The sequence below is a fragment of the Pantherophis guttatus genome, chromosome 2 (assembly GCF_059756535.1).
Source record: "Pantherophis guttatus breed Tessera chromosome 2, ASM5975653v1, whole genome shotgun sequence".
NCBI lineage: Eukaryota > Metazoa > Chordata > Lepidosauria > Squamata > Colubridae > Pantherophis > Pantherophis guttatus.
Genome location: NC_142064.1, coordinates 224,425,321 through 224,435,696, shown reverse-complemented (window position 1 = coordinate 224,435,696; position 10,376 = coordinate 224,425,321). Strand labels below are relative to the sequence as shown.

Below are 10,376 nucleotides of genomic sequence, written 5' to 3'. Positions count from 1 at the left end.
GCAGGACCATGGTCACTTAACAAGGAGATAACATTGTAAGTAGAAAATCATAAATGCCATAAAAAAGATTGATTACCAATTTCACTTTATTATTTCTCCTTTAAAAGTGCATTGCGTGCTGGCCACTTTTATCATCTCTGTTCTTTCTCCTCCCTCCTCTTTCTTGCCCTCTTCTTATCAGTTCAGGAAGGTTGTTTCTATTGGTGGGCAATCCTCCTTGGATTGGTCAGTCATTCCTTTTCCTCTGGGCCTTCCCAGTTCTGTTTTATCTGCTGGGGAAAATTAATTTGTCTCTATCTCTGTTGATTAGTCTGCACCCTGGCATTACAAGGTCTATTATCTCTTGAAAGGAAGGGAGGAGGAATCCAACATAATCAGGAAGCAGCAAGGACTTCTTAGAATCCTGATGTGGCAACATAAACTCTTTTCCAAGAGTTAAAATAAATACTCAAGAAAAAGTTAAGAATGTCAGAGGAAATTCATTGCCTGTCATACGATTGCATGTAATAAGGTTCTGTCACTTCAAAAAGAAAAAAAAAAGCAAGGAATTTGGAGTGAAGGAATGTAGGTGTGGAATAGGGAAGACTTTAATCTTCATTTGTTGGCTCCTCTTCCAATCATAATCACCTCTCAAACAGCTTTTACCCTGTGGATGCCAAGAGCATGTTAGCCCCTAACAACCACTAAAATCAGGGTTATTTAAAGCTTCAAACCAAGCACAACAGTTGAGCTGACATAATAGACTAATATCGTAAGCCACAATGAGCGTATAGTTTATTCATTAGCCACTGGGTAAGCAAGCTATTCCTGGAGAGAATTTATCCATTTGGTCACTAAGAATCAAGTCCAACCTGATAGCATATAATGAATCAAATTATGGCTTAGTAGCAGGGGTGAAATGCTCCCAGATCGCTGGGTCCGGTAACGATCTTGGCCATTGGTTCGGCGATCTGGTAGCGATGGTGGAGCAAAGCTCCGCCCACCACCCGAGTGTCATTACTTTCTGTGCATGCCGAGTGTTTTTTACCTTCTGTGCATGCGCTTAGTTGAATGCAGTAGGATTTCCAAGTAAATATGGGATTGCAACAGAATAGTTGCAACAGTATGACTGAACAATGTCCTATAAGAATCCTGATTGAAGGACAGGATGTTGATGATCTTGATGTATTATAAGAATGTAGAAAAAGAGTTGGCAGCTATTTAAGAATGTATCCAAGAGGCTGATGGGTGGGTGGGTGGGTGGGTGGGTGGATGGATGGATGGACGGATGGATGGACGGACGGACGGACTAAATGACTAACAACATACCCACTTTGGCCCATTTTGCCATGACAACATTGCTTTCTTTTCTCCATCTATGTACCAGATGCCCAAATTTTCTGAGATTAAGAGGAACCTCCAATAAAAACAGTTACAGTATTGACAAATACCACCTTTAATTAAATGTATTATGAAATCTATAGTTCTGGGTTATATCCTGGTAGCGCAGCAGACTAAAGCACTATTATTAACATCAGCTGCCTGCAATTACTGCAAGTTCAAATCTCACCAGGCTCAAGGTTGACTCAGCCTTCCATCCTTTCTAAGATAAGTAAAATGAGGACCCAGACTGTGGGGGCAATAAGCTGACTATGTATAAAATATACAAAAGTATGAAGGCTATTGCTTAACGCATTGTAAGCCGCCCTGAGTCTCCGGAGAAGGGCGGCATATAAATCAAATTTTAAAAAAAATAGCAACCTTTCCTGCTGCAAATGTGATTGTAAAATAGCAAAGGAAGGGGGCACAGATAGATCAGGATAAAAATAAAAGCAAATTATGCATTCAAGGGAAGCAAACTAGAAGAATCACCAAGAACTGCAAAAGCTGGTTTTTAGCTATCACAAATGTCATTCATTAGCTCAACAATCAAACAAATGCATAGCCGTTAATTTTAGGAAAGATCTCCAGTTTTTAACTCTTGGTTCAGGAGTGTTTTGGGACCCAGGGGAGATTGCCCCTCCTGTCATCCAACAGGCCAGACATGTATTTCTCAGGAGTTCTCCAATTCTATTTCAGAAGTTGTTTTCCTAGTCTGAGTACTATGGTAGTATCAACCAAAGACAATACTAGCATTGCAGGTCAAGCTATTTTTTTTTAATGTTGCTTTACTGTCTGATGGTGATCACTGTCATATTAGCAATGCAGTGGTCATATAGATTAGAGACATGCATGTCAAAAAAGAACCCTTGCTTACAATGATTTATAATAGTACTATTGTTTATACATCTAGTCAGATCCCTGGACTACTTCGTGTCAGGACCAGATAGGAGTTGCCATCCAGGTTTGTAGGCTAACAAGATTCTGCTAGAAATATGAAAGACTGAATGATTTTAATTCTAAACCACTTTCAAGTATAGAACTATATATCTTGCTAAAACTATTTATTTCACTTTCACCTTCCACCCTATACCTGTCTATCAAGATAACAAACATTTCTAAACATGTCTGAGTTGCAGCTGCGATCTACAGACCCAGATTAAACAACTCAGGAATTCAGTCCTGTACATATCAGTGGAGAAGTAAGCCCCGTTGAATTCAACAGGCTAACTTCTAAAGGAGTTAGAGATCCTTCTTTTGAACGAGAAAATCACTATGTTCAATTTACTGATGGATTCACATAAGGAGCCCAAAGGACAAGCATTGAAGCCCCACCTCACCCCCAAACGACGATAGAAAATACATTTCACCAGTTTGTTAGATTTTACTCGAAGAGATTACAGTTATAGCTCTAGCAACAATTGTAGGAATATATGGGGATGTGCACATACCCTTCACTTTTTGGCTGTGAAATATAAGAGAGAGAAGGAACTGTTGCTTTGCCATCGCTGAATTTTTCTCTTACAGAAACCTTAACTGACGCCTCTATCCCATTAGACTCACAAATTTAAAAAGTGAAATTACGATTCAACCTCTAAATGTGCCCGTGTTTACACACACATGTGTGTGTGTGTGTGGTGTGTGTGCCCATGCAGACACACATACAAAGCAGCTGCTCAAAAAGCTGAGAGATCTGTCAACGCTTGCAAGAAAGCCTGGCACTGTTTAGAATCCAGGCCAAATTCCCATCAATTCAGCATATACAGCCATCCTAAATGGAAGTCCTGATCTCCTGCCCTCCCCTTTAGTGTATCGGCCTGAAGAGGCAGAATTTAATACCTGCCTGATTGTAGCAGCCCTGAAGAGACCTGATTGAACATGTCCTCTTTTCAGGTGAGTGTGTATGTGTGCCTCTTCTTTTTTGCTCTGTCTTTGGGCACATGGCTTATTTGTGTATAGATTACGGCGCCTACCCTTAAAAGCTTTTAAGACCGAGGAGAAAAGAACAAATGAACCAATTCCAACTTAAAAAAAAAAAAGACAGCATTAGGTTACCTTTCCATCACTCATTATTTTTCTTTTCTCCCCCTCCCGTTTCATTTCCAAAGGCTAAATTTAGTGAATACTTTTCACATTAAAAACTTGTCAGGTATTCCTGTCGAAAGAGGCTTCTGGTTTGTCTCTTGGGAGAGTTCCTGAGAAAGAGAAAGCTCTTAAAGTACAACGGAGAAGGAAGGAAAAAAGATTTTCACAATTCTTTTCCCACCCTTTATTAATTCAACTTTTCTGGATCTATTAAAAGAAAGAGACACCTTGGCCTCATTCTCTGATTACGAGGCTGTCTCGTTGGCATAATTTAACAAGTGCTTCCCACGCTGGGCATGACCTTTGAGTGGGTAACCTTTCCCCTCCCCCCTCACCACACCACCACTACAGGCATCAATAACAACAATGGTGTGTGTGTGTGTGTTGGTGTGTCTGCATGCAAAACTGATAGAAGGTTGAGGGCCAGGCAAGTGGAGTAAATGCAGGGAAGATGAAGCGATGGGTGTGTTTAAACATTCTCAGACAAAAGACACTGCAGTTCTTATAAAGATCATTGTGTTTCTCAAGCAGTTTGTACAACCAGGCGTTTGACTCTGGAAAGCAGTTCAAATGTGATATATCCTCAGTGGAAGGCGGGGAAGGTAGAATTGGAAAAGGTGTAGGCGAGTAAAAGCAGGATGATTTATTTTATTTGTAGCTGCATCCCAGCCATCACTTGCAGCTCGTGGTTTCTAGCAAAGAATGCAAAAAGGCTATTTTCTAACTGTGTGATTCCCTGCAAGCTTTGGTGATTCCCAATGTCAGTCAGGGAGGAATGTTAACAGCAGTCCAAAGCCTTTCCCTGGACAATTGTCCTGATCAATTTCTTCTTTCAAATGTCTGTATGCGGAATGATGCAGCAAAGGAAAGTTACCTTGGTAATGATCTGAAAGCCAGGGGCCAGAATCTACAAAATGGCTTTAATGTCCAATGCATTTCCATAGACCCCACTTGAGTCTGGTTTTTTTAATTAACGTGGGAAACCCCCCCCCACCCCCAGTTATTCTTCTGATTGCAAACTCAGAAGGAAGGTGTAGATGAGGAAGAGCCCTATCCTGGCCATGAGGCTTACAAACAGGCTGTTGGAAAAGCGGGATGAATTGAGACCCTGATTCACCAGACCACTAACCAAGTAGGGTAGTTTGTTGATCAGACTTATTGTGGTATAAAGCCAAACTCTGCAGAATATCCCCTTAGTTACAAACACTCCATCAAACTCACATAGTTTTCCTTCCAAATACATGGACGTCTAGAATTGTAGTTTTTCAACTTCGTCACTAGAGAAGATAACATACAAATATTGCCTTGCGGCCAATACTGTATTGTGGCATTTCAGAAGAGAGAAAAGAGTTTCAGGCAAACAGACAAGGCAAACTAACTGATACAATGTTTTAATGGGATGTGAGTTGGTGACCTGGGGTGGCATCCCTGGACACTAGCCGAGCGTTAACAGGCAGTCTGGATAAGCAAACTGAATTCAGTGACCTTAGAACTTGGCAAATGATACTTGGTTCAGAGCAAAGGAGTTTCAGTAAATCAAAAGCAATGGAGCAGTGCAGCAGCTAAGATCACATGCTATATTAATCCATAGTGCGGTTTCTTTATATTTGACATAGTGGGTTGTATTAACCAGTCATCGTGGTTGATAAACCATAGTTTATTGCTTAACATGATATTTTAACTAAGTGGATGGTGGCTTATTTAGCAAAACATCAAGGATTAGGATGATGTATGAACCTCATCACTTCATATATTTGTTCATGGTTCACTTTACTGTTGATTAGACAATAGGAAGTGGTGATGGAAGAGCCACAAGTTGAGATGGGAACCAGTGGTAGAAATAAAAAGTATGGACAGCAGCATGGTAGGAATTGGGAAGGGAAAGAGAGTAAGTAATGATGCAGATGAATCCACAGGAAGGCAAGGAGATGGGCAACTATGTAGGTTCTGATTGTCTTCCTGCTTCTGGAGAGAGGATATGTTCTAAACTATCTTCACAAAGGAGCCAAAGAGTTTTTAATGCCATTACGAATCTGAAGTTCAGATGATAAAAGGATGAAGGATGGGTACTGGATAGCAACCCAATCTTATAAAAAAGTTCAGTGCTATTGAAATAATGGATTCAATTCTTCAAGACCTGATTGAAATAATTGCATATGGATCTTTGCTCTATGACAGGGGTTTCAAACTCAGTTTCACTGAGGGCCATATCAAGGCTGTGGTTGACCTCGGGGGGGGGGGCATCCAGGAATGGCCGGCTGGGTGGGCATGGCCAACTGGGTGGACATGGCTAGCTTGATGCCACTCCCCAAACTGCTGGCATGTTTCTTCTTTGTATTCGGTAGACCAGGCTGAAGCCACACTGGCCCAATGTTTCCTCTTCATATTGAATAGACCGGGCTGAAGCCATGCTACCCCGATGTTTCCTCTTCGCATTGAGTAGACTGGGCTGAAGCCATGTGGGCTAGCCACTTACATTTTCCAGGATGGCCCTATGGGCTGGATCCAACCATATAGCCCATGGGCCTTTTGTTTGACACTCCTGCTCTGTGTTGTACAGCACTGACAGATCTAAGTAATCACAGTATACATGCAGACAGTTGCAACTTCCAGATCAGTCCAACAAGTACCAACAAGACTGGTAGACAAGACAAAGAAACCAGTGCCATCTACATCAAGACTACTTTTATTGTAGCAGTATAGTAGCAGATTCTTGAAATTCTAAATGTGCTTCCCTCCCCCCTTCACTTTTCATGTGAACTAGTCTGAAATGTTTTCTCTATAGATTCCAGGTAATGGTTATGACCTATAAAGTCTTACATGGCATAGAGACAAGTTATTTGAGGGTACAGCTGTGCCCTCTGGTGTTTGCCCAGCCAATTCCTACTGATAGGATTGATCTGCTCTAGGTTTCTTTCACTGACTATGCCACCTAGCAGAACTCAAGACACATGCCTTCTCTACCATAGCACCTCCCCTCGACTAAAATTCCCACTGATGACTGGTTGTTCTCCCAGGCCCTGGGCTAGATGATTCCCCCTTTGTTGAGTTAGTTGTTGGTGAGATCTTTTGGGGTTTGCTGGGTCAACCATTTTCCTATCAAAGTCTGGTTCTATTGTTTGCCTCTGTTGTCAATGTTTTCTTAACGTATGGTGATCTGTCCATAGTTATGTGACACTGGGTGGCATTAAACTTAATAAATAAATAAAATAACTTCAAAATTGGGCTCCAGAAGTAGTATCCATGGGTTGTTTTGTAACCAGGGTATCATTATGCGATTTTGCTAGATAAGAAACTCCATCAAACAATTTATTTTGGAATGAACAAAAAAATGCATTTAGTTGCCATGCAGCATGAAAACAGAGCTCTAAATGTGGTTCCTGAGTGATCCACATTTTGGGGAGGGAATGCGCAAGGACAAATTAATTAATAGAGGGATTCCTTAAACTTGTTACTCCAGTATTAGAGTTTACATGCCTATAAGGTCCAATTATCATTATCATTTTCCTGAAGCTCCTGGACTTCATCTCCTTCATCTTATTTTCTTAAGCCTGCAGACCATGAAAAGAATACAAAGGAACAGCATCCTCTCCCCAGTTGCAAGGAGGAAGAGGAGCATTGACACAATCTGCACAAAGTCCCCATCCAAATCTCCAGCAGGCACTGAAAGTGGCACCTGTTTAAAGATACTATCTTTGTCCAGAATAAACTATGTTATGCTATTAAAATATTATTGCCTGTGAAGCTGTGAAGGGAGAAAGGAATTCTGAAAAAATATAGGGCGGTCAGCTTCTATATGAATATCCTACTTCATATATAAATGTTGCATCTTTCTTAGTCCTCTCATCTAGAGTGTCACATGAATGCATGTTCATGTCTTTCAGTGACCAAGTTTAAAAACCTGTTTGGGAATTCCAGATATATTCTAGCTTCAGATCCTCCCTTCTGCCACGCCTGGTCAAGGAATTATTTGTTTTCAGAAAGTACATTCAAGAGAGGATTAGAAACCGAGGCAACCAAACATTAAAGATCAGCAAATATGCATGCTGGAAAATTCCTTTCAGGTTGAATGTGTGGGAAACTGTTGTTACCCTCAAGACACTTTTCCATCCCAGATACAACTTGCCTTCCATGAGGACTGCTTTAGAATTAAACTGAACACTCAAGATACGAGGACCTTAGCAATGGATGAGGTCTTACTCTATTCACTTCTCCAAAATAAAAGGCTTGTGTCTCCCACCATACTTCTTCCATTAAACTGCATTTTCCTTTGAGTTGATTGCAAATAATTCCTTGGACACTCCCGTGTCATTTTCTTGGCACCAACAGAGACAATGTTTGCCAATGCTTTCTGATTTTTCTTTTAAATTTTGCAATCTACTGTTCAGCCTATATAAGTCTAAATGCAAACCAGGTCCAGACAAGGTCAGCCAGGTAGTGCTACCTGCTGAGCTACCTCGTTATATACTTCTTTAAGATCTTTAACGATTGGGAGACTGTCCAGCTTGTCCCTTAAACAGTAAAAGAGGGAAACCTTAGCTCTATTCCAACAGCAAAAAAAAATGTAGGGCGAGTTTTCACATAATTTATCTGCACAAATAGTTCACAGCAACCTATCCGGATATCGCAGATCTCTAAATAAAAGTTGTATTTCCAGTGCACAATTGTGATTGTGACATGATGCCATCTCAAGTCTTCAGTTTATTTTTATATTTTGTATTTATTTTATATTTATCTTCACTTTATTTTTGCTAAAAAAAATTGAAAAATATGTATAGATGCTGTGATACTTTTTTTTAAAAAAAAAAAGTAAAAAGATAAACTGAAACTGCTTAATGATCCTGGAATAGAAAGAGAACAAATACCAGGTTGCTTTTTCTGTGACCTAAAGAAAGTCAATTTATAGGTGCAATAAAGGGCATTGTTTTTGTTAGAAGGTGCCAATATCAGTAGAAAGGAAGTCTGCTTGGAAGAGCCAGAATGTAGACACCAGATCAGCATATATTCCGTTACCCCATGTTATTATCAGATCCTTCTTGTCTTAATAAAGGTCATGTTATACTGTAATTTAAACTCTTATATGTCCTTTGTATCTTTTCTAAAGAGTCTAGATCCTGTAATGTGGTGGGCTTTTCTGTTCCTTTAGCATGGGGTCCAGGCAGCACTGTAGTTTTGCACACCAATAAAAGATATCGTTTTGCATCAGTCTCCATTTGGTCCCTTATTTTTGTGGACATTCCCCCCACCCCCATAAATAAAAAATCTCTTCTTTGCATTCTTTCTGCAAGTAAGATCTTTTGCACTTTTATAACTTCATAATTTGTAGGCTAATATCCCCACCATCTGATGTCTTCTAGATTATATCTCTCTGGTAGCCCAGAAAACGTGTTGTATTCAAGGATGATTTGATTGATTGATTGATTGATTATTGATTATTGATTGACTGATTATGTACCATCAAGTTGATATTAATTTGTGTCTTTTCCAATTCCTAATCCTACCCTTCAGGTCTTCCAACAGTGCATGCATTACCTCTATAATTAAGTCCAGTCCAAAATTAAGATAGCTCTCTCGATAAGTTATAACAACATAATGTATCCAAATAACATAATGTCCAAAATATGATAATTTGAGCAAGAGAGAATTCTGGATTGATTCATTTTAGAATTAATTTGTTTTCTTGTCCATTGATGGGAGGCTCAGCAGTCTTTCCCAACACTAATATTGAAAAGCATCGATGCTATTTCCATCCTGTTTCTTCAGAGTTCAACTTTTGCTTCCATAGAATTCCCAGGGAAAATCTTGTCTGTGTAATTCTGATCTCTGTAGGCACAAACACATCCTGGTATCTGAATATCTTTTACAAACGCTTCATTGCTACTCAGATGTTACTGTATGTTCTTCAGCACACTTCTTAATTGCTGGTCTCTTTACTGTTGACAGTTGGTCCTAAAAGGCACAAGCTTTCTATCACTTCAATATCTTCTAAGGCTGGTTTCTGTATCTGTTTTCATTAGTTTGGTCTTTGTATTTAACCTTAATCACATTTTTTTTCCACTATGCTCCCTGACTTTCATTACAAGAAGTTCCAGACCATTTGCATTTTCCGCTATCAGAAACCTCAGCGTAACGCAATCTGTATGTACATACCCAGGGAGCCTGGATTAGAAGAATGAGTGTGGTTTTAATATTCCTCTGTTTCTTGGTCTTCAGTGGACCATTTTCATATTAATCATTAGCAACATCTTTTATTCATTCTGCAGCTCCTCTGGTTCCTATGAATGAAGTTCAAGATTTCAAAGTGATTCCTGATGTTTTCCTTGAAAATAATATATCAATTAGATGTTGTGTACTCCATCTGGTGATATCCATGTTTAGAAATATTGTTAAGATTGTTAGCAACAACAAAACCATTGGGTTGGAAGATAATAATAAGTAATTCTGTTGCTTCATTTCTATTTCCTATCCCATACAGTCCAACTCAATTTTTCTCCTTAATATTTCTGACTTGGAGTATTCCACTCTCCAAACACAAGCAACACATTTTGCTTGCACGTTTGTTGATTCCAGATTGAGCTTGACCAGAAAACTTGTCAGCCTCCTTTTTTTTTTTTTTGGTCACATCAGTGATTGGAGCGTGAAGTTGGACAACTTTCAGATTAAAGGATTGCCCACAAAGTCTAATTGATGTTGCTCGGTCACTGACTGCATTGTGCATTGTCTTTGTTACATCCTTCCTGGCTATGAAAGCAATGCCATCCCTTCTCTGATTTGTGTGTTCTGAGTAGTAAACAGTGTGGTATTCTGACTGAAGTGTCCGATCCCAGTCCATCTCAATTCACTGATGCCTCAGATGTCATCTTGTAGTTGATTCATTTCATCTTTCACTCTGATGAGCTTTCCTACGGTCATGCTTCTTACGTTCTGTGTTC

At 39.7% G+C, this 10,376-nt stretch overlaps 1 long non-coding RNA gene across 1 annotated transcript; it reads left to right on the top strand.

Moving 5' to 3' along the window:
* Positions 1-7,172, top strand: LOC148115537 (uncharacterized). The gene is made up of 2 exons (XR_015731968.1): positions 1-35; positions 6,995-7,172. It is a non-coding gene; the product is annotated as an uncharacterized LOC148115537 (long non-coding RNA).
* Positions 7,173-10,376: the final 3,204 nt, after the last annotated feature.